The sequence below is a fragment of the Primulina tabacum genome, chromosome 3 (genome assembly GCF_025594145.1).
Source record: "Primulina tabacum isolate GXHZ01 chromosome 3, ASM2559414v2, whole genome shotgun sequence".
NCBI lineage: Eukaryota > Viridiplantae > Streptophyta > Magnoliopsida > Lamiales > Gesneriaceae > Primulina > Primulina tabacum.
Window position 1 is genome coordinate 4,139,041 of NC_134552.1, and position 25,176 is coordinate 4,164,216.

A 25,176-nucleotide genomic window follows, 5' to 3' on the forward strand; every position below is an offset into this window, starting at 1 on the left:
ATTATGATTCAGATGCCTGTTTTTAAAAGTTAGACTCAGGCCCAAATATTGTTAGTGTGAGGCCCGGGGCCGAAGAGGGCAGGGGGTGATCGCCGGTGCCATCAGTTGCACGGACAATGAGCGGCTCTTGGCAGGCTTCTAGGTGGAGGGAACATGAATGAACCGACCCACACGGGAATGAGAGGGATTCCGAGACTGTTCAATGTAATGGACTGTACAGTTGAAGAGGGCTTAAAAGATTAGATTTGTACTACTCATATCACGAAGGTGCATCTTCTTTTCGGTAGCTCATCACATAAGAACTCTAAAGTTAAGCGTGCTTGACTTGGGGCAATTCTGGGATGGTGACCTCCTGGGAAGTTTCCCAGGTTCGTGTAAGTGAGGACATAAGCACGCTGTAAAGACTCGTCTTGGTATAGTGAGGACAGTCGTCAAATTTGAGGCGTTACAGTTAGGATCGGAGGCGGCCGATGGGATTGGCCCACCCCTACATGCACCTTCCTTTTCCATATCTCATTATTTTCTTTTCATTTTTTTCATTTTTTTGTTCTTTGCTAGCAATTATAAACCAACGGATATAATTGTAATAGATTTGGAAGCATTTCGATCCATTAAACCTCAATTGAATAATTCTAAGAGGATGAAAATCTAAAAAAAATAATAATTAACAGCTAGTCAACGGTTAACTACTATTTTAATTTTAAAAAAATCAAAATTTTCATATGTGATTATTATTTATTCATCATCTTCCACAAATTATTTCATTTATCTAAACACGTTATTTTAAATCATAGATAACTCAAAAAATCTCTTTCTACTTGGTACATCATCAATCTGTGGCAAATTAATTAAACATATTTGAGCACAATACAACAACAATATTTGAATTAGTTTTACATATTTCGAAACGTTTAATTTATATGTTAAGAATTTGTTTTTTTAAAAAAACAAAAAGTAAAAGAAAAAGCAAGAAGGAAATACAAATTCATCACAAAAGCTTTAGAAACCTTTTTTTAGCGGCTACAATCAGTCTGAGTACAAATGAACCCATATCCTACAATGCTTCCATCTCATAACATATCAATTAACCCCTAAACTATTGGTTTATTTTTTATTCTGTAAAGCACTGTTCGTATCTGATATTAATATATAATATAGATACGTAGCTATAAATCTGTATTAAACTAGTATACTAAACTGCTGAAGTTCTTTTATTTTCCATAATACACTTTGCCTCGAAAGTTGATATAAAATATGTGCAAATTATGATATTTAAACAAAATTAACTCATATGCATGTGAACTTTCACTGGTTACGAATGACGATTAGGATAACTATTTCAGGGAGCCAAGTAAACCAATGGATAAAATGGAACAAGGTGGGCGTGAAACTTGAAAAACTTGCCGGGTCGAGTGAAACTAGCTCCTCTTTTGATAGATTCTAAATATAATCCCATGACAATGGAAATCTGGAGTTTCATACAATGACAGCATTTCTATAAATTCGAGGCGAATTAAGATTAGAAGCGTCTATGTTAGTATACGTATGAAGCATAAGTAAAGAAGATATTTTGCTCAAAACTCAACAAACAATGACGAGAGGACTGGTCGTTTGAACGTGGTGGTTAAGCCGATAATATCATCCCCTAGACCATTCTCCAATGACAATGCAGACCAGATTAACATTCATGGCATGTAGTAGCAGCTCCAAGTCAAGGACAGAAGGTTGACACATTCTGATCTTTCTGGTAGTTTGTAGCTAGAATTATCTTAAGTATACCTCCAAGCAACAGCCCAAGAACATCTTTATCAAAATAAACGAGACCCGGGTTGCTACCCAATCTTTTTGCATGATTAATTCCCGATGTAGCACAACCTCTTGCATCTTACAACACACCATTCTAGTGAGTGGTTCCATTGATCACCTTTAGCAACAGATTGAACGTAAATTGATTCGACTAGATAGCACTAACTGATGCAAAAAGTAAGATCAGGAAAGAATTTGGAATCCTTTTATGAAAATCAGCCTAGGCAAGGACTTTATTGATGTTTGTCTACTTATCCATCATGCTCTCACCAAGATTGCTTTCAAGTGCTACTCCATTTATATCATTTTCTTGCATATCCACATCAGCTTCTATATTTAAATCTTTCTGTAATTGCTTATCCCCATCATGTTTCGCACAAGTTTCTGGACTTGATACATCATTTGAGTTGCCATCAGGTAGAATTTCCTTGCTAGCCCCATTTGCCAAACCACGCGTATCTAGATCCACTGCACCCATAGAGATTTCTGAATTCAGCAGTCCATTTTCTTCTTGCGCATCAATGCCCACAAAGCCTTGCTCTGGGTTGGCAGGAAATTGATTTAACTGGTGAATCATTAATCGTTCCTGGTGAAATCAGAAAAGGGGTTGATCAAAAAGATAGAAATACTGCTTCTTAAAAATTATTGACAAAGTTTCGAGTGACTGTGCCATGAGTTTGTTGCAGCATGGGGATGCAATGAGTATGGAGTGCACAGAATGTGCACAGAATACTTCATTCAGTTCACATGTTACTCCTCACGGAACGCTCTATCTCAGAGGTAACTAAAAAAGCGTTCAGTCATAACCAGGGTATGTGCCAGGATTGAAAAGTTCACACATGCAAGAACTTGTGAGGACCACCCAGGTGAAAAGGGGGGAAAGAAAGCACGCACAGATTGTAGTAGTTTTACTTCTTGGACTCCCTACTGTAAGTCGTACCATCAAACAATAGATAAAAGTGGCTTATCACACTTCTAACTTACAATATTACCAGTAAAGAATAAATGACATGTATGCTATGTGGAAAAAAGGCACCAAACAATGTAAGAGGTAAGGAGGACAGTACCTGATAGACCTGATGTATCTTGTAATTTACAATGTTGGCCATCTCTTCAATTCCACTAACAAGCTGGGCTGGACCTGTTTCTTCAACGTGACGATCAGTGAATTCATTAACCTCACTTAGGTTTAATGCAAGAAGATCGGGCCTCTGAAGAAGAAGCTGAAATGTAGGTTGTAATTCATAACATTGTTCAAACAGCGAACGCCAGCAGAAAACATAAAGCCCCAATCGAGCGCGAGACATTGCAACAACCAATCTTCTCACATCACAAAGGTGGCCCACAAAGCGAGTACGAACAAGAGATAACAAGATAAAATCATTTTGCTGTCCTTGAAACTTGTCGACAGTGGTTACCTAGAGCATAAAACTTTATCAGGAGTGATAATCAACAAAAATTACAACCAAGTGCAGAAGAGAATGCAGAGTGGAAAGGACCCCACCCCGGTCATGCATCAGTTTGAATGCTAATACAGCTAAATCTCCGCGACTCCGCATTGTTTAAATTTAGCATCAGATTGCTGCTTAAAGACAATCCCCATCCCATATTAAATTCCAGTGATTTATTGAGAATTAGAATATATTCATAATCAGGGTCGACTGATACATTTTGCATTGAAAAGGAGCGTGCAACATTTAAATATTTTAATAAAATGTCCACTTCTAAAATATAGTCCACTTCTAAACATCGTCCATATTTTAATAAAATATTGTCCAGATATATTCTAAACAGATACAACAATGAAATAAATTATTCTAATAAAATATTGTCCACTTCTATAACAAATCAGTCAACTAAAATAAATCCTCAACTTATCCAGAAACCAACCAAGTAGCTTCACATCACAATTGACATAAAAATGAAGGCAGAAGGAACAAAAACAAGAAAGGGTAAATAGCTAAGAGATAACAAATATGCACTATGTACAAGGACTTCTACCTCGGTAGATAAACCAATGCAGATAGTTTGCATTCTAATACATAAAAAATTCAAGTCCATTCAGAAGTCATAACCACGCTGATTTTACTTTGTGACCTGGCATGTTCTGTCATTAAATAACCACATGAATTGCAAGAACATGTAAATGCATTACATACTAGGATCCTAAATTATCCAACATTCTGCACTCTGGACATTTTAGCAATCACAAGTCTAATGTACAAGACGATACATAACTCACCTTGTAAGGTGGACCAATGAAGTCAAATGGGACACATCTTCTGTTGATAACATCACGAATTAAAAGTTTTTGACCATTGTATGTAGTCAATATGGATATTTTGTTGGCTGGATACCCAAGTAATCGCATGTACATATACACGCTTACAATATATTCAGCCTCTCCTTCATTTTGATAGAACCAAGGTGATGGAGCAGTCTCGCCAGTCGCCCCTCCCATGGTAATCAGGAACATCCACCAACTGATAGTCATAACAGAATCCAGCATTTGCTCTATGGAACATAGCATTCTCTCTCACAAACAGAAGATCACCAAGGTCTTTATATCTCCAATTGTAAAGTCTTGCCAAACTTGGCCTACCTCTGCCCTGTGCATTGAGCTCGATATATGGAATTCCAAGACGCACGAATCTAGTGAACAGGCTCTGATCCATATGGCTGTACTTCTGGAAAGCCATATTTTTCACAACAGGGGGCAGTTGGTGATGGTCACCTATCAATATGCAGCGTTTAAGCCTAGCATAGCCATCTTCCTGCCTTTGGAGCAACATTGGAATAAAAGTTTCAATCTCCAAGATTTGAGCACTTTCTTCCATCAACAAGTTATCGTATTTAAATCCCAGATGCAGAAAATCTTTCCTTTTAAGAGCCGCATGGGTGCAAATCATTGCAACTATTTTTGCCTGCTTGGTCATCAGGTGGTTTGATCTATCAACAGTTGACTTGAGCAACTCGAATGCTCTACACTCTTCAAGTTCTTGAAACATAGTTTGCAGGTGCCGAAAGCAACCTTTAGCTGCATGCATGTCTTTCTCAAAGGAGTGACCCGTGAAAATTGGCCTTGGAGTATTGTTGAAGAACTCCTTAAAAGGAAATCGGTCCTGAACACACGACGGCTTGTCTTGATTCTCAACACAAGCAGCTAAAAATAGTTCCCATAAGTATCCAGCAGTTTCACATGTATATGCGACATCCTCAGGCAGTTGTAGAGACCTTGCAAGGCGCTCCACTTCACTAAGCAGTTCTAATCGCCGAACTAGCATTGCATTCACACGGCCTTGGCGACTGAAGTCAAGATCAGTTGCCAATTCTCGCTCACCTTGACCGAGTCGAAGTAGATATCGAGCAGGCACATCCCTATAAAACCATGAGCACAATGAGAGCATAAAATCAAATATAAATAAAAATATCATCCAAAATGATTTTGAAAATGAATTTGATAAACTAAAGTTTATCATTGCCTAGAGGATACTCAGTGGATCTCTTACCTCCATTATCTTTTCAAAAAGATCATTCAACGCCTGATTTGAATGGGTAATTATCAATGTCCTCTGAGAAGGGCAATTATGATAAAGTACATTCAATACTTGCACAGCTGTATCCGTTTTTCCCGTACCAGGTGGACCAACCACCATACTTAATCCAGGCTGAATTCCTGATATGATTGCCTCTATCTGCATGATAACGCATCGAAAGAAACAATGAGAATTTAATGAAAGTTAGAAGTGTCAATTTTAGCCATGAAAAATCACGAGATTTTTACATGAGAAATGTAAGCAGTAAAAAAATGTTTTGAATTCAGCACAAACCTAGCCCATAAGGTCAATTCTGTGAATTACGGCCAACTATGTAGCACGGATACCTTAAAAAATTTTTTTTTTAAGTATCGGATACGGATACGGATACGACACGCGGATACGCGTGTCGGATACCACAAAATCCGTATCGTTGACTTTGTTTAGGGTTGACCAGCCGGATACGTTTTGGACACGGCGAGGACACGTCATGGATACGTTTTTCGGATACGTTTGGGCAAAATTGCAAATATTTAAAAGTTTTAGGGGTTAATTAAAAAAATTAAAATTTCTAGGGACTAAAGAAAAATAATTTAAAATAAATTTGGATGGGCTTTTAAATCCATAAATAAATTTGTCCGTCTCTTTCATTCCATTTCTATAATTTTTACTTTTCAATACTAAATTTATATAAATATAAATATATATAATATTTATATATATTTTAATGATTGTCGTATCCTAGCCGTATCGTGTCTAATATTTTCAAAATTTGACGTGTCGCCGTATCCGTATCGTATTCGATACGATACTCGTACCCGTATCCATGCAACATAGACGGCCAATCTAATAAACTGTATCAATGAGCAATTTTCAACACAATATGATCAAACCCAACTTACATTTCAGTATGATATGCAGAAACTATCAGCTCTTGCTGTCCTTACAGAAGCTTAGGAAGCTAAAATTATAATATTTATAAACGGTGAATTCCCAAATCATGCTATATTTAAGTAGAAAATATCGGTAACCAATACTGCTGTAGGTCTTAACTCTAACTTTCGACATGGGTACAAGTCGAACAATATGCTAGACAGACACATAAATACTGAACATGAAAAATAGGACAAAAATCATAAGACTTACATATTAAGTTCTCATTGGATAAGAACAGTACGGCACTCTTTCAAAAGTTTCTCCATAAACCTTGTTTAAACGAGGTCAACATAAACTCAAGTAATATAAAACTTCAGAAGGAAGTTGATTCACTTTCACCGATCCACTTCATTTGTTCATATTTTTCATTTTCTCTCTGTTTTTTGGGGGAAGGATGAGAAGGAAGGAGACAATCAGCATGAGCACATAACATGGTTTACTTGCTTTATTTACAAAGAGTGAACGAACCAAAAGCCAACAAAAGGTTTCCAAATTACAAGGTAAACACGGTAAGCAAAAAAGAGAAGGAAAAGCAAATGATGGACGATGACTGAATTCGTACTGCATGAATGATTTAGATGTATGCATGTTAACAGTAAACTTCAAAGTAGCATGGAGACTTCTCCAAAGCTGTCCATCTTTGTCAAAGACCGACCACACAACTTAATAATTTCAAAATTGTTCGACAATACCATAAATAAAAAATAGAGGTTAGGACATGTGAATAACAAGAGGCAAGATCAACAACTAACGGAATAAACCATATCAATGAAAGTATCCAAGCACCTGTGTGGGAGTAAACCGTACAGAATTCTGCTTCGGTTGATCTTGGGGATATGGACCTGGATCAGGAGGAATATAAGCCTCAACTAGAAGCTTCTCTTTATCAGAATCAATATCTGCCGAAGCAGCAGAATCTGTTGAAGATGCTTTGGCGATCTCGTTGCCAGAAAGAGAATGAAGATCGTCGTTAAAATTTTTTGGAAACTTAATACGGAAGAGTGGAGAAGGTTGCATGTTCATACTACCATCTGAATTTGTAAAGCAATTACCGAGAAGTGAAAAAGGTACTGATGAGCATTCTAGTTCATTGAATCATTACTTCTATAATTGATTACAGAACTTCAAATAATGGGAGTACAAGACAAAAACCTGATAGTTCGGAAAACTATCTTTGACATGAGCAGCATCAAGGAAGGTGTCTTTAAAATCCACCACTTCCAGGAGGTCTGGCATATTAGTCCACTTCGCTGCTGAAGGATTTCCGTAACCCAAAAATATGTCGTGCAACCAATCAGGAACAATACATGATTCATTCATAAGATCCCTTATTGATTCCAAAATTGCTTTGAAATTGTTCTCTTTTGGTTTCCTGCCTCATCAATATGTTGAAAGTGCCATACACATCTTCGAGACCCTTTTCTGCCATATCAGAAACATCCATATGATATTGTGCTGTATCCAGTGCAATAGTCACAGTTCTTAGTTCTCCTTTAGGAGGCTTCCACTCATGGCGCTTGATCCTCCCTGTAAAATCATTCATGAGAGTTCCCTCTTCATCACGTATTTCAACAATTTCACATCCACGTACACACTGAAGACCAAACCTCTGCAAAACAGATGCCTTGGCTGCTTCCTCAGCACTTAGAGGCTCAAATGAAGGGTGGATAGACAGTAAAAATAGAACATCGTGCTCCTTAAGCGCATTCCATTCTGATCTTATCTGTGCTTTATAGCTGGAAATGCTGAAAGTAACTTTAGCTGTAACCGCCGATGGCTTAACTTCCCCAATGTTTGGTTGTTTAACCTCGGTTATCTTAAATTCTTTAATAGGTACAGCCATTCTTGACCAACCACGAAAAGCAGTTTCTCCTTCATAATTAATGTATGCAAGAAGGTGTGGGACAGCCTCTTGAATATCCTCACGGATTTCATAGGTTGATTCAAGGCGAAAGAGGTTGAAATTTCTAAGAAGGTAATCATGAAGAGTTAAAAACTGTAAATTCAGCTTTGGAAGTGCCAAACAGCCTTCTCCAGAGTAGTCGATGCTTGGCACAAGACTTTCATCCCACATTACTTGCTCATTTGGATATAGTGGGAGAGCATTTATTGCCTCTCGCTGAGACCGTTGTTTCTCAAAGAATGAAACCATGACTTCTATCAAGAAGTCAACTCTTTCTGACCATGGATCATCCTTAGATATCAACTTGAGCTGCAGTTTCAAAAACAAAAAATAAAAAATCAGAAAACGGCTACTTAAAATGATGTGATAAAATGAAAAAAAAATAAAGGGATAGCTTGGCAATTGAAGCACCTTTCTCATACAATTTGAAGCATCAATTTATGTTAACAAATTTGAAGCACCTTTTTCATTCAAATTTCAAACATCAATTTCTGTTAAAAAATGGTTTAAAAAACCACTCGGGTGCAACAATTTCTATATCAAAATGCATCTAAATACATAAACAACACTACCACCTGTTTTATGATAGCTTAGCAATTATTGTACGAAATAAGACAAAGTGATAATCTTTTACTTAGTGGTATGTGACATGAGAGATGAGTGGCAACCACACTAACCTTACCGCAAACTAAATAGCTCTTCAGGAGAAAGTACTGAGAGCTTTTTCTCCAGGTTCGCACGCCTATCAATAGCACCGATGTTAGCCAATGCAAGTTCTCGCAACTACAAAAAGAAATTGAGATATGTATGTATATATATATATCTTCTCAAACTCAAAATAAAAGAGAGTTTTTTTATTTTGTATGAGCATTCATGTTCAAATCAAGGTTGACAATATTGATATTTTTAACTTGTTTCGAGGACTAGGTGACCAGAAGATACAACAATTTACATGAATTGAGGTTTTCGATTTATTTTTTTTTGATAAGAGACATATAATATTAATGATGAAAAGGGATTTAGTACAATAGGCGGATAAGACATCCGCTAATTTAGAATAAAACTCCTACGAAACTTAAAAACAAGTTGAACACATCTTAAACGAGAACAAAATTCCAATCCCTGTAAATTTGAGAGACACTCAGATGTTTGTATTCTTTCCAAATCTTCACCCAACATGCCACTCTAAATTTGACTTTGTCCCATAGTTCTTCAACCACCTCCTCCTTATCTTCGAAAATTCTTTATTCCTTTCCATCCAAATGGACCAAAAAATGCAATGGACGATGGTGAACCAAAATCTCAAATGTTTCCTTCCTTTATGCAAGCTCGGTTCTACTGTGTACATATCCTTAGCCTTATCTGGTATAGCCCACACCAGATCCAGCTCCTTGAAAGCTTTGATCCAAATCTGTGTAGAGAAAGCACAATGAAGGAGGAGATGATCTTGACTCTCTTCATTACTGCGGCACAAACTACACCATTGCGGACTTAACGCATTAGTTGACCATCTTCTTTGCAACACATCAAAAGTCTGCAATTTCTCCAACGCCACAATCCACGAGAATACTTGAATCCTTGGCGGCACAGGTATTTTCCAGATATTCAAGTAGTAAGGGAAAGGTGAATTATTACTCGAAGAGTAAAAAGAGTTGTAAAACGATTTAACCGAAACCTCCCCGATGAATCTCCCACCCAAATTCTATAATCGTCTACCCCCGTTTCCAACCGAACATCGTTTAAAACCCCTAATAGCTCACTGAATTGAGCCTCTTCTTCCTCATACATATTCCTCCTGAATCGTATGTCCCATTGTTGAACACTCACCCCCTCCCTACTGACATTCTCAACAAAACATGAGATAGGTTTGTTAGTAAGACTTGAAATCACAAACAAAGAAGGAAAACGAATAAAAAAAGGAACCCCTCCACCCACCCCCATCCTCCCAAAAACGGATAAAATTCCCCTCTTTAAGAACTCCCTTAACCAATCGATGAAAAGCGGGAAACGATCTAGAAATACCCTTCCACGGACTTTTGAAAGTAGAATTTCCAGCTAGACCCAAATCCCATCCATTATCTTGCGTACCATAAATCCCAGTAATAACTTTCTTCCACATAGTCTCCCTATCCACTGAGCCTCTCCACCACCACTTACCGAGGAGTGCTTTATTTCTTAGACGAATATTTCCCACTCCCAATCCCCCGCTGGCTAGCGTTTGCACACCTGATCCCAATTCACCACATGACAATGCTTCTCGCCATCCGGACCATCCCACAAGAAGTTTCTCATCAATCTTTCCATTAATTTCCCCACCTTATTCGGAACTCTGAATATGGACATAAAGTAAGAAGGCAAAGCGCTCAATACAACCTTAATCAGTGTAAGTCTCCCGCCCCTAGATAGAAAAGATTTTTTCCAATTTGCTAGTCTCCTTTTCATATTCGAAATAACTGGATCCCAGAACTCCATCTTCAGAGGATTGCCCCCAATGGGACACCTAGATATTTCAGTGGGAAGTTACCTTTCTTACAACCGATGGTGGTAGCCATTGTGTCTGTTTCCACATCATCCATGAATAAGCCTACCACCATACTTTTATCCATGTTGATCTTCAGACCTGAGAGCATGCAGAATTTTTGTAGTATGTCAACAATTTCCAGCAGATTCTGTTTAGACTTTGCGAAAAATAAAGTGTCGTCAGCAAATTGCAGGTGAGAAATCTGAACTTTCTGTCTTCCTACTTCGAAACCTCTAACTTTTTCATCCACCTTTCCCTTGTCGATCATTCTTCCCAAGACATCTACAACTAAATTGAAAAGAAGTGGTGAAAGTGGATCCCCTTGTCTAAGCCCCCTCTCTCCTTTGATTTTACCCCTTGGCCTTCCGTTAATAAAAATCGAGTAGGAGACGCTGGAAACACACCCCAATATCCACTTCCTCCATCTGATTCCGAAGCCTTTCTTCATCAGTACCCAATCTAAAAAATTCCAGTCAACATAATCGTAAGCCTTTTCCAAATCCACTTTGAACATCCATCCACTCTTTTTTGTTCTTCGATAAAATTCTACCACCTCATTAGCAATCAAGCAGCAGTCCAATATTTGTCTTCCCGTAATGAACGCACTTTGGTTCTCCGCGATTGTGGAATTAATGACCCTTTTCAATCTATTTGTCAAAACCTTAGATAAGATTTTATATAAGCTCGTAATCAAGCTAATCGGTCTGAAATCTTTTACTCTCATCGCTTCTTTTTTTTTCGGAATAAGGCAAATATAAGTCTCGTTTGTAACACCATTAACAATTCCGCTTTTGAAAAAATCAGCAAAGACTCTAATTAAATCATCTTTTACCGTGTCCCAATTATGTTGATAGAAAGCCATTGTGAATCCATCTGGACCCGGAGCCTTGCATCCATCACTCTCAAAAACCATCTTTTTGATCTCATCCTCCGAAAAAGGTGCCTCCAACTCTTGTGATTGACTGATATCTATTGCACACCAATCTAGACCTCTTAATTCTTCGGACTCAGATTCGAATTCTCGCTGTCCCTCTGCTCCAGTCATATACAATCTGCGATAGAAATTCAGAATTTCATCTTCAATGATTCTGTCTTCAATGACTCTTGAGCCATCTTCCAATTCCACAATGTCAATCAGTGCTTTGTTCCTTCTGTCACTAAGTAAAGAGTGGAAGAATTTAGAGTTTTGATCCCCTTCTCTCATCCACTTGAGTTTCCCTTTTTGACATTGCATTTGTGTTCTTCTTAACATGTTCATTTCCAACTCGACTTTTAAATTTTTTCTTTCATCTTTCAACGCCTCAGACCACCTACCCGCCGCCTCTAATTCGTCCAGCCTATGAATATCCCTGGTCAGCTCCTTTATCTTAAAACCCACATCTCCAAAAACCTCTTTGTTCCACTTAGATACATCCGCTTTGATCCTTTTCAGTTTTGACATGAATTTATACCCCTCCCACCCTTGATATATTCCATCATTCCACCATTCCCTGACCATCTCTTTGAACTTGGAATGTGTCAACCACGCATTTTCAAACCTAAAAGGTGTCGGTCCCCAGCGCAAAGTACTAGTGTCAAAAGAAACCGGATTGTGATCGGAAGTGATTCTTGGCAGTATTTTTTGTCTGTAATTCTTGAAAATTTCTTTCCATCCCTTAGTTATTAGAAATCTGTCAAGACGACAACAAATCGGTTGTGTCCTAAAGTTGGTCAATGTGTACTTGGCATTCAGGAGTGGTGGATCGATTAGATGTAGTTCCTCAATCAATCTATCGAAGCATCTCATACTCGTAGTTCTGGAAAGGCTATTAAATTTTTCACTCGTATTCCTAACCACATTGAAGTCTCCTCCTAAACACCACTTATCACCACAAATCGAGTGCAAACCCGCTATTTCATCCCAGAAATTTTCTCTTTCCCTCGGATTAACTGGACCGTAAATCGCGGAGAACCACCATTTAATTTCCTCACTTGCACAAATTTCGATCGAGACCGAGAATTCACCTATCAAATTACCACCCACTACCACAGCCCTAGGATCCCACAAAACCAGAATGCCCCCCGATCTTCCCACTGACGGTAAGCATACCCAATCCACAAATCTCGATTTCCAAATGCTAGCTATAAATTGCCTGTCCACCCGATCTCTTTTTGTTTCCAGTAATACAACAACCTCCGGTTTCTCTGTTCGTATTACACTCTTTATTAATTCTCTCCTACTTGCTGCCCCTCCACCTCGTATGTTCCATGATAGTATTTTCATAACGATACTTTGAATCCCTTGGAAGTAGAACCTCGCTCATAGTTGATACCACAATATAGCCTCTGTAGTTCTCTACTCAAGTTCCCCTTTTTAGTCCTTACCTCACGAATTGCACTTGAATGTGTCCCCTCATTACCACCCCCGAACTTACCCTTATAACCTGTCGATTCCATGACAAGGATTACTTTTTCGTTACCCGGCTTTTCATCGATCGTAAGACCCCCCCCCTCTTAAAAAACTTCTAGACAGCCCCAAAGAAGAAAATGACGCGGGAAGAAGACACTGAATCTTAAAAGAGTAATTGGAAAAAGATGATTGAATTCCAGAGAATACATGTCCCACGTTAGATCTGGTAATTACAGTTTCTTGTAACTTATTGGAATCAATTAGTTTTTTCGATGGAGAAAACATTTCTGCCAAGTCCTCAAAATCTTCTTCCAATTTATCAGAACTCTCTGATCTTAAAGAAATATGAGAATCCGTATCCGAATATAACAACTCTTCTTCCAACTGATTATCCAGTGAGCCTTCATCATCAATTCCTTCTGTGCCCATCAAGTCACAAAAATTTTTCCTCGGGCTATTAAAAACTTGGTCATCAATCTCCTGACCACGTGATTTGTAATTAATCACATCCTCTTCTCTCTTATATCTGCGGTAATAAGTTTTCCCAAACTTCGGCACTGAAATTTTAGAGTTTACAACGCCCTCCTCGTTGTCCAGACCCTTCCTTGGCGTCTCGGTCAATGTGTTGATCTGGGATTGCTGAAAATCAGTTAATTCTTTAGGAACAACTCTTGAAAGGATTTTGATCACCTTATTATCTGCAGTGGAGGCACGATCTGGACCCTTGGTCTTGGGTGATAGATGATGTGACTCCCTGATCAAAGGAGCCGTCCTTTCTTCCTTGTTATTGGGTGAAAGATTAAGTAGCTCCCTACTCAAAGTAGCTGACCTATCTGCCTTGTTCTTTGAGTTGATGATCGGATCAGGGTTCGTCTTCTCGGAAACAATGTCCACTGTCTGATCATTAGCACATGACTTTTCTTGATTTTCTAGACTTTTTCCTCCTCTGCTTCCCACCTCAAGAGATTGCAACCTGAGAATGTTGTTGTTACCCCAGCCCGCCAATGTTATCTTGCCATTCACCGCCACTTGAGCATACGTACACTTATCATATTGATGATAAGCAATAGGGTCGAAAGTTTCTACCCGTATACTAATTTCTCGTAGCTCTCCTTGGATTGGAATATGCATCCTGCTATTAATGAATCCTCTCTCGGTGCCTTTTACCTTAATTCTAGCTGCCTCAAGCTCACTAAGTGAAAGAGTTTCCCCACTGATATCCATCAACCCTCCACAGAAATCCCCTATAATTTTAAAAGTATCCACACCCCAGAGGTTCCATGGTAGCCCGTAGAGATGGAAATCCAACTGTTGCAACATTTCTCTCTAATAACAGCCGAGTTGATATCTTGTTTCCATCCCTTGAAATCCAGCATAATCCCCTTATCGAAAAAGCCTCTCTTAAGACTCAGATAAAAGGAGAATTCATCTGCGTTAGAAGGCCACCAAACTGCTCTGTTTGCATCAAACGGGAATAGAATTACTGACTTATTCGATGATTTCCCAAGAACCTCTTGAATGTCTAACCAAGGAGTGGTGATCTTGCTTTTGGAGATTATAAGAGCCTCTTCCCACTTCCTATTCGAGTTTAGGTTGCCTCCAACAACATTTGAGATTTTCCTCTCGCGGATGTTCTCCCGATGTGCCATTTTGTCTCTGTACTTATCCTTAATGAGCTTTCTAGTAATGGGCCCACGGTCATCCATAGAATTGCCGCTCTGGTTATACCCTGACCTCATCATGCCCAACGCCTTAGCTAAATTACTCCAACCCACAGACTTGATACCACTGGGCACAATGGTAGTTTGCTTCTTTCCTTGGTGACTAAATTTAGAAAGTTCCAGAAACCTACCTCGCTTGTTAGAGAAAATCTGAACCGTGAACACCGCATTCCGACCTCTAAGTCTAAAGAACGGCGACTCTAACTGAGAAGAGTTAACTGCGTCTAAGAATCTAAGTTGAATCCAATGGGCTTCCTTTGAATCAAAATCCATCATGTAACACGAGTTCCTGGTACGTTCGGACCACCAAATCGAGTCTCCTCTGTTCCCTCGTCTCATCGAGAAGATTTTGTGTTCTACTTTAATAACTAGATCACGATTTGCTGACCCAGCACCCCAAGTTGCGGAAGAACAGTACTTACGATTCCTATGAGACATCTTTCGAAACTACCTGGACAAAATATCAGCAGATGACTATAACGAGAAGACGATTCTGTTGAAGTTGAAAGACTATTTCCGGCGATCGGCAGTCGGAGACGGCCGGATTTTCAGGTTCGACCTTCGGTGTTGAAAGAACGATGGTTGATGATTGGGTAAAGGGCGAGAACGATGGGGCGAAAATCAGAGGAGGGAGAGAGCATTTTGAATAGGTTTTCGATTTATCATCAAAACACACTTACAAAATATAAAGATGTGAAATTTAAGCAAAAAAAAGGATCCTTCCCAATAATTGTACATGCCTATAACTAATGGAAATTGAACATATGACCGTTATTATCACTAATCGTAGGATCAAACACTTGTTAAATACCAAAAACTATAACTGCTGGTAATGGTGAAACTCAAATTTTTTTATATCATAGAGCAGCACCAAAATAACGTTTCAACCGCTCTTCCTACAAGACAATTGCTTTCAAACAGTTTGTATGTTCCACCTCCCTCTTGTTCTTCTGTCATTTGGCAACAGAAAAAATTACAATAATTCCTTCCATTCACATAGTATGCATTCATACCTTTCGAATCTTTTTAAATGCAAGAGCTTGAAAAGCCTGAAGGCGCTTATAATGAGCTTGAAGGACTTCATCGTCAGTCATTTGTCTACCTTTTTGATCATCAATCTCAAAACCTTCATAGTACTGTAGTAAGTCAACCAATTGCCCAAAGAGCTTACATTGTTCATGTTTATACAAAGTACTCAAGTGGCATTTGGAGACAACGGCAACGTCAGCAACAAGTGCCCTGACTAATCTGAGCATACAAAAAGAAATAGAATAAAACAGGATAATGGAAACGCCAAGTAAATAGACACACCTCACTTTGAAAATCACGTGATATTGAAGAGCATTCCAAATGTAAGCAATCAATGTAACATCGAGGCCACTCAACCAGTTAAGACATCCAGCAGTTTCTCATGGGCTAGCCATTCATCAAGTAAAGAGAAAAACAATTTCAAGGGAGTACAAAATGATGGGTATCTATTAGGCTCTAAGTTCCGGACTATCCAAGCTCAATGTATGACCACAATGGAATATTTATTTGCGCAGCTTGATTATAGGCAATAAAAAATTAGTTGATAAAAGCCAAGTTCCCGCCAATTAACCCGCAAGAAAGCTTAATTTAGATGGTTGAAAAGATACAGTTTGCGTGAGATTGCTAATTAACAAATATTGTTTTTTTAACCTTTAATGTGTACCAAACGCATAAAAATGTAAACAAAGCAAAATAACAGATCTGATATCATTTGTTGATCATATCCCACATCGATCCTACAAGAGCCATAAGGAGAACTTAAACCAGATATCACACCTACTTTTGACATATATTAAACATCATTCCCAATATAAACATAACAACACACTAGACTAGTTAAATTAACCTGCGACACACATCAATACATTCATGGGAATATTGATGAAGCTAAAAACTAATAAAACTCATCAGAGTAAAATCACAAAGGAATGACACTCAATTTCCACTGCAATGTATCTCATAAATAACTAAGACTATAGTAGTTGTTCTCCTATTCCCATGCAACTAAAGGATCTTAGATCAAAACAACTTTTTTTTATAGGAAACATATTATATTAATTGATAATAAAAGATTACAATTAGCGGATAAGTAATCCGCTGTAGTTAAAGTAAATAAAACCAAACTACAACACCACAATCATGACAAAACAAAATTCCAATCCCAAGACAAATCTGAGATACAAAGATGCTGATACTCCGGCTGAATCGTCGACCAACTCGCAACCCTGAATTTTATTATATCCCAGACTTCGTCGACTGACTTCGACTTCTCTTCAAATATTCTTTTATTCATTTCCAACCAAATGGACCAGAATATACAATGATAAATCAGAACCTCATATGTTTCCTCCCTGTATGCAAACTCGGTTCCATAATAAACAGCTCCTTTGCCTTATCCGGGAAAGCCCATACCAAGTCCAACTCTTTCAAAGCCTTTATCCAAATGTGTGATGAAAAGGAACAATGAAGTAATAAATGATCCTGACTTTCCTCATTCATGCGGCACAAACAACACCATTGTGGACTTAATACACAAGCCGGCCATCTTCTTAGCACCGAATCGCAAGTTTGTAACTTCTCCAAAGCCACAATCCACGAAAACACTTGAACCTTCGGTGGGACAGGTATTTTCCAGATATTGTAACAATATGTGAATGGATTAGAAATAGGTGTGGGAAAGAATGAATTATAAAAAGATTTAACAGAAAACAACCCTGAAGAGTCCCCCAACCAACTTCTAAAATTGTCTACACCCCACTGCAATCGAACGTCCTGTAGGACCCGTAAAAGATCTGTGGACTCACTTTCTTCTCTCTCATTAAAATTCCTTTTAAACCAGACATCTCATTGGATAAGAAAGTTTTCGCTGCTATTGACTACATCAACAAAGCTTATGATTGGTTTGTTAGTTAAAGTGCAAATCTGAAATATTAAAGGAAAACGATCTTTGAACGGGACCCCCCTACCCACTCATCCTCCCAAAACCGAATGATATTACCCTCTTTAAGCACCCCCCTAACCAACTGATGAAAAGCCGGGTACGATCGAGAAATACATTTCCACGGACTTCTGAAGGTCGTATTCCCAGCCAACCCCATATCCCAGCCGTTATCTTGAGTACCATAAATGATAGTAATCACTTTCTTCCACATATTCTCCCTATCCACTGAACCTCTCCACCACCATTTTCCAAGAAGCGCTTTATTTCTTAAACGGATGTTTCCCAATCCCAGACTCCCTCTGTCCTTAGGTTTGCACACTTGATCCCAATCCTACTACATGACAATGCTTTTCTCCGTCGGCCAAATCCCAAAAGAAGTTCCTCATCAATTTTTCCATTATTATCCCCACCTTAATCGGCACTTTGAAGATGGACATAAAGTAAGATGGCATGGCACTCAAAACAGCCTTGATCAACGTTAGCCGACCCCCCTCGATAAAAATGATTTTTTCCAGCTTGTTAATTTTTTTGCCATTTTGGATAACAACGGTTCCTAGAACTCCATAGTCATAGGGTTTCCTCCCAAGGGAACCCCTAAATATTTAATCGGAAAGTTGCCTCTATTGCACCCAATGGTTAGTGCCATTCCATTGGTATCCTCGTCAGACATATTCAAGCCCACCACCGTACTTTTATCCAAATTAATCTTAAGACCCGAGAGTATGCCGAACCTCTTTAGTAGTTCCACTATTTCCAACAGATGCAGCTTTGATTGTGCAAAAAATAATGTGTCATCCGCAAATTGCAAGTGAGAAATTTGTACTTTTTGTCTACCTACCTCGAGCCCTCTGACGTTGTTATCTTCCTTAGCCTTATCAACCATCCTTCCCAACCCATCAACTACTAAATTAAAAAGGAATGGTGATAGGGGATTCCCTTGTCCGAGTCCTCTCTCCCCTTTAATTTTACCCCGTGGCCTTCTGTTGATAAAAATAGAATAGGAAACATTAGAAACGCACCCCAAGAAAACTAACCCATTCATCGCCACAAAAATTAGTTGTCCACACGGTGGTGATATTTAATAGTTTTAGTCTCTAACAGTTGTCATTTCTTAGCTAGTATAGGATTCGGAAAAAACATGCTTGGGATGAGTAGCAAAGATCTTCCATACACCATTTTTTCACTTCACATGACCCGATCTAGCAATTGAATGTATTCTGAAATTGACCGATGAGTGTACCAAGGTTTTTATTCATTTGCGTACTAGGGTCTACCCTAAGTGCAGATGCATAAATAAAATAATGATTCATTCTTTTTTTACATTCTCTTTTGCAAATGACGTGGAGTCCTGAAAACAAATTATTTGTTTAGCCCACTCATCCGATCCAACTGGAAAAATTAGTTGTGGCTATTAATTTAAGTCACGGCAATCATTTATATCAAGCTTAATAAATGGGGAAACTTACATGATAGAAACATTCCACTGTAAAATCGCACCTCCTAGTTGGTAGTTGGCTCAACAGATCAATAAGAAACTCCATAAACCTCTCACAATATAAAATACTGGCGCCATCCCCTTCATTCATCCCAGTTATATCAACCAGGTCGTTATCCTTATCATTTTGCTGTTTAGTAGGAAAAACCTCAGAATCAAGCACCTGGCAATCAAGTTGACAGATGAGACAATTGCATTACTCGGTATTTTGAATATTCAATCGAAGATTACAAAAGATACTGAGCAGAAGCGTACTTCTAGAAACTCCTCAATGAGGTTACGCAAGAATCTTGCTTCTACCATTGTTGTGGGATCAAAAGGTTCCCCTCGTTTAGCTGCATCCTTTGCCCGCTTCGCAATTCTTCTCCATTTCTTGATTAAAGATTCATTAAGACAAAGTTCCATCTATTGCCCATTGAAACACAGACAACCAGAACACATGATAAAATTATAAAATATCACTGAATTTATCAAATTAGTTAATATAAAATCTTGTGTGTCACGTGACCCCTTTCTCCAAGTAAATCAAAACAATATTAATGAAGCATACCTGAAAACGGCCATATGAAAGGCTATGCCAGCACTCAAGACTCGCTAATCTCATAATCTTTTCGCTTACAATTTCATCTTCAAGACTCTATCAATGATAAGAAACAGAAAACAGCAAGCATTAGAATTATTTTCATTTTAAAAGAAATACAATCACAATGTTTAGATTTGTTTTCGGAGTTTTATCTTTCGGGAAATAAAATGTAAGTTTGGTTTTGTTTTTGGGAAATTAAATTATTACTATAAATATCGAATGATGTCAGGCATAGTTTTAAAATTTGATCATTATATATTTTAGAGTGTACTATAATATAATAATAGCATGTTTCTCCGAAATAATGAAAAATTAAGTTAAAAGTAATGATATTTTAGTGATGTAAAAAGGAGGAATTTAATTTGAGGAAAGGAAATAAAACACATGATAATGCGTGTTCTCCATTTAGGGGGAGATAGTTCAAGGAAATGAAAACAAACATAATGAATGATTTCCAGAAATTCTGCATGCAATACCCAGTAATATCGTGGTCAAAAATAAATATCAAGTATTACACACATCTCTTGGGGTCAACAGAAGACACAGCAACATGAGAATTGTTTAGATGCTTAAAATATGTCTATAGTCAAGATGGTGAACATGTAGTTTAAAGCATAGTAGGGTATCTAATGGCAATAGATCAAAAGAAAATAAGAAAAGACAGCCCCCTTTAAAGTGACTAAATAAACAATTCATAATGCTTAGCCACAAATTCGAATAGAAAAATCACCATAAATTTTGACACAGCATATTTACTAAAACATACAAATTTTAAGAATCAAACTAAAATTAGTTATGGGAAACAATTAGAGATGAAGTTATTTCAAACAGGACTTCACTTATTAGCACGAAATCAGGTTCAGAAAAAAAGGAAGTGAATTGCAATGTAGATATTTGAAAGGAAAAATCAAAGAACACATACCTGAAAGGCATTTATCATAAAAAGTAGATAATTTGTCTTCTCCGCGACAGTTAGAACTCTTCCCTGCAAGCATACATCAGCATATTATAAATATTTTTTCCCCTAATCCAGAAAGAAATTCACTGCAGGTTCAGATTTATATTAAGAAACGCATTTACAATGACTGCCTCTTTGCCCACATACCAAATTTAGTGGATTAAGAAGCGCACAGCTACAGTACAATGGCCGCAATGACTCATAAACACATAAAAGTAAAAGAAAAGGAAGCAGATACCAGAGTTGGCAACTAAAAAATCATGAAAAAGAGTCGGTTAAGAAAATGCTGGCAGTTCCAAACAGGAACTACATTTTCCAGAAGAAAAGATACAAACAGAAGATAAGAAAAGCTTATAAAAAATGCAGCTTCAACAACACAATCACCAAGTTATCGTATCTAAGAATCCAGCTTCAACAACACAATTACCAAGTTATCGTATCTACCAATGTAGCTTCAACAACGCATTATATGTTAATCAACTTTTGATGTGAAATTGGGTTGTGCATGAACAACAAATTTAGTGACGAATTTGACTGATCTTAGTTATTGCGTACAATACTTAGAATTTTATGATCATCAAATTTAATCATGAACATATATAATGATCATGTTATGCACTTTTATGTTTCTAGTTGAAGGTTTTGTTTTTCTTTAGAAATATAAGTTTCTAAATAGTTTTTTTTAAAAAAATATTATAAAAAATATTTTCCTAAAGAAATTCTTGAAGCATTATCCATAACATTTCAATCTTATATGTTTCTAATTGATTATTGCTTTTTCTTTGGACACAAGTTTCTAAATAGTTTTTTTTAAAAAAAATTAAAACAATTTTTTTAGGTATTTTGAACAAAACTTTGAAAATGAAAATTATCGGGATATCATCTCTCTGCCTGAAGAAATCCCGAATATTCAGGTCCCGACATGTGTCCGGTAAGGGATAGGGAGGAAAAAGGCTCCCGATTCTTATCGATACGGGAATTGGATAAAAGGATTACAGGACGGGTCCCTACCAGATCCCACCCCTACTCCCACCTCTCATTTCAAAAATCATTATTCCAACTAAGATACAAGTGCTTTGTAGGACTTTATTGCCTAATAGACTCACTGAATAAAAATTTATTCTCAAGCAGAAAAGACCTTCTCCAATGCTTTCCCTAGTTGGTGCATCATTTGCAAAAATCACAGAGTCTAGAGATTATATCTAGCAAGTCGATTCACAGCACCTTCAGGCTTCGTGGTATAAAATATTGAAGGAATTAGATTCAGTAGTAAAAAAAAGATCAGTCAACATAATATCACACTGAAAATATTGGTATAGTGAATGAAAAATCAGGAAAATAAAACATTTTTAAGTTATGAGTGCAGCATACCTCTTTCAAGCGAAGTACCCTCTCAATGAATGCTTTAAACATTTCCTTCCTATTATAAAAGCATATCCAAGCAGCCATATTTTCTCGAAACTGCAAGTTTAAAGCATGTAAAATGTTCAAGTCCTACCTAACCAAGGATCACAGACAGGGCATATTTTCCTTCTTACCTACCTAAGAATCTCAGCTTGGCCTAATGCAGGTCAGAGTTAATAGGGATATGCCACAAATGAATTTACAATCTCGCAGGCAAACAGAACCTTATTCGAGACCCATTCCCTGCTCCCAAAGGAAGGAAAGAAAAGTCTCTGGCACAGGTGAATACATTATACCAATACTTGCAGTTCAGCCAAAACACCGCCTATTTCGTGATTATGGATGGACTAGTGCCTTGCTAATACGCTTTGCATCCCTTCTTTCTACCGGAAATGCCACATACTTTAAAATTTAATTCCTGTATTCCCCGTTAGCAAACTTAACTTCCATCTCACTACGGATATTAATCGAGTATGTACTGCTAGCAAAAATACTATTTAACACTTTATTAAAAAGGAATCGTGTAAACACAACTCGTAGTGAAAAAATTGCTTTACATCCAGGACATGTGTCTGCAAAAAATGTTCAGTGGTTGTACAAATGGTTAACCAAGAAGATGTATCAACAAAAAAACACTTAAATATGTACCTTCTCATTAACCATAAGTATCATTGACATCACATGCTCAAAAGAGGCAGTCTCAGGATCAAAGTTTGGCCACAGATAATTCTCCAAGTATTGACTGACTTCTAATATCATAACTCTCTGCAATGGTACCGGCTTTCTACCTCCTACGTTCAAAAATGATTTAATGTTATAGTAATAATATAACACAGTATATATGGCTAGTCAATGCACAGGCATGAGTATCTGATTGCAAGAAAATGATAATATTGTATTTAAAAGTTAAAACATTCATAAAAACGGCACAAGCCACACAACACTACCCCAGGGCCCAGTGAAATATGTTAGAAGTTCAACGCACACAGAGGCCTACATTTTGGGCTCTGGGAAATATGTCATTTCAAGATAAACAAAATATGGAACAATAATTCTTTTAAAAGGCTACAAAATATGTTTGAAAATGCAAACAAAAGAATAGGAAATCAAACTTTTAAAGAAAAAAGATTTTGTGCAACACTGGTAATTGCAAGTGCTCGCTCAGCCAACACTTTGTGCAAGTAGGGTCCACTTGACACTTCCTTTTACCCAGTTCATTTTTCATTTAAACTGAAAAACAACCAAATTAAGTAAAACACACTTTCTAGCGGTTCTCCTCAATAGTATTTGCTCTAAGAATTTCCGTGTCTTGCAATTAGTTATTGCTTAACTTAATCTAAAATAATTATAATGATATACTAGTTTGGCTCCCTCTTACAAAAGGTAAATTTTGTTATCCAAAAAAATAATCTTCGTTGATACAATGCAGGTCGGTTTTTTATGCTGCGACATAATTTGTCACAAAAGGCAGAATAAAGATAAATTCACATTCCAAAAACAACAAGCTAACCAAACAATCAGAACCAACAACACTCGGCGTATTGACGCCTCTGCATGAGAAACAGCCAGCAATAAACCGCACATGAACTGTACCGTGTCAAATTACCTTTGACGGTTAACTCAGAATAGTAAATTTCTTTGACAAGCTCTTCGCTGAAGGGCTTCTTGAGGTCTGAGTCCGCGTTTACCGCCCAATTGGCAGCCGCTATTTAGGTTAAACGCTCCCTTTGAATCTCACTAAGAGTAATGGAACCAGACAAGTTGGGTCCCTTGTCGGACTCGTGCGGCTGCGAGGCGTCCACAGACTCTGGGTACTCCGCCACCCGGTGCCGCCGGAAATCGTACACCCCCATACCGTAAATCTTCGTCATATTCCAATGAATTAGTAGATTTTAGAACTTTGCACCTAGATCAATTGAGACTGGAGCTAGGGTTCTCTGGGATAAACCCAGAGGGGGGAAGAAGAGAAGTCCGGAGTCGGAGCTCAAGTTTCACTGGAACGCGCGTACTCTTTGATAAACTAAAATTTAAAAATTATAAATCAATTTACATTTTTGCAAAAAATTGTGAGACATTTCTGCACGGTCTCACGAATCTTTGTCTATGATACGAGTCAATATTACCGATATTGACAATAAAAAGTAATATTATTAGCATAAAAAGTAATATTTTTTCATATATGACCAAAATAAGATATTTGTCTCACAAAATACGACCAGTGAGACCGTCTCACATAAATTTTTGCCTACTTTTTATTGTGAATATCGATAGGGTTGACTCATCTCACAGATAAAGATCTGTGAGACCGTCTCACAAGAAACTTACTTTTATATTTTTATGATTATGATTAATAAGAATGTTTTAAAAGTTAATCAAATAATAAAATTTTAAAAGTTGAATTTTAAAATTAGCACAAATTCCTTGATAAGAAAGGGATATTTGAGGTATTTTAGGGTCAAATTTTTTTTTGTCATTATGCACGTATTGTATGTATGTATTCTAATTGTGCGCATATTGTATGTGTAATGCTTAGTCGTCCCTATACTTTACATGATATATGGTATTTTTATTGATTAATTCTTATGAATATGACACTATATACGATTTTGACATGAATTGATTGATTTTATAACTTGGTCCATGCTTTGAGGATATAGTGTATAAATATGAACATGAAAGAAGATGAACATGAATGATAGGTATAAGGGGTATATGTTGCATGAGTTTGTGCATAGAACTTGTTAAACTTTGGTGTAGAAGGTTGATGTAGTGATATTGTGTTGGAAGATGAAGGGTTGAGGTAATGGTAATGATTAGAGGTTGATCATGGATATGGAAAAGAAATGATAGAATTTAAAATATTGAACTTACGCTAAATAGGTAATTTAAATGCGGAAAATGATATGAGAAGTACGTCGGTGGTTGCAGTTTTAATAAAATAATCCGGATAGTA

The 25,176-nt window shown here is 37.4% G+C and overlaps 1 pseudogene; it reads right to left on the bottom strand.

Moving 5' to 3' along the window:
* Positions 1–1,408: 1,408 nt before the first annotated feature.
* Positions 1,409–24,212, bottom strand: LOC142539429 (uncharacterized; annotated as a pseudogene).
* Between the last annotated feature and the right edge of the window lie 964 nt (positions 24,213–25,176).